Raw genomic sequence first — 1,187 nt, 5'->3', positions numbered from 1 at the left:
TGGGTTCCAGGATTTCTTGAAAGAAATAGAGCTTGCTTCAACCATACCTTCTCCTCCCCTCCAAGTAGGACTCAAGTCAGGCCTTTCTCCTCCCTTGCTGAGTTATACCTCAGCATTTTGTCATCACCTGAAAAACCCACTGCTGTCAAGTAGACTGACTCATAGCAACATTACAGGACAGGTTAGAACTGCCCCATAGAAGCTCTGTGGGTGTAGTGGTTAAGGGATTTGGCTGCTAACCCAAACATCGGTGGGTGAACCTACCAGCTATTCCACAGAAGAAAGATTAGGTATCTGCTTCCATAAAGATTTACAGCCTTGGAAAACCTATGGGGTCACTATGAGTTGGAATCTATTCAATGGCAGAGAGTTTGGTTTTTATAGCTTTTCTCAGTCTGTCTGCCACATCAAGGAATGAGCCCTAAATCAGAGATCAAAGGCCTCAATTTGCACCCAGTGCTGCTCTTGCCTGATTTCCAAACAGTAAACTAAAACACAAATATACTGATTCTAATCAACCTTGTTGTTGTTGTTATGTGCCATCAAGTCGGCCCCAACTCATAGAGACCCCTCCTTGGGTTTCTGAGGCAGTATCACTACGGAAGTAGATTGCCCCATCTTCCTTAGGTATAGTTTAAATAAAATCAAATATAACAGTAGTCAATATAAAATTAGATGAGTTTGGGAAAATATAATCACATAACCACCTTTCTCATCATGAGTTAGAGCATTTCATTCCCCTAATAAGATGACTTGAAGCATTTACTGATGAAGATTAAAGACTATGCAATCTGCAGCATTGATTACACCTCAACATAAAGAAAATGAAAATCCTCACAACTAGACAAATAAGCAACATCATGATAAATGGAGAAAAGATTGAAGTTGTCAGAGATTTCATATTACTTGATTCCACAATCAACACCAATGGAAGCAGGAATCACGACATCAGATGATGTATTGCACTGGGCAAATCTGCTGCAAAAGACTTCTTTAAAGTGCTGAAGAGCAAAGATGTCTCTTTGAAGACTCAGGTGCGCCTAACCCAAGCCATGATATTTTCAATCACCTCATATGCACAGGAAAGCTGGACAATGAGCAAGGAAGACTGAAGAAGAGTTGATGCTTTTCAGTTGTGGTGTTGGTGAAGAATACTGAAAGTATCATGGACTACCAGAAGAACTAAC

This window comes from Orycteropus afer, unplaced genomic scaffold (genome assembly GCF_000298275.1).
Source record: "Orycteropus afer afer isolate SDZICR_OR568_19922 unplaced genomic scaffold, OryAfe1.0 scaffold00262, whole genome shotgun sequence".
In the NCBI taxonomy this organism is placed as follows: Eukaryota; Metazoa; Chordata; class Mammalia; order Tubulidentata; family Orycteropodidae; genus Orycteropus; species Orycteropus afer.
The sequence above is the reverse complement of the archived record's forward strand: the minus strand, read 5'-3'. Positions refer to the sequence as shown.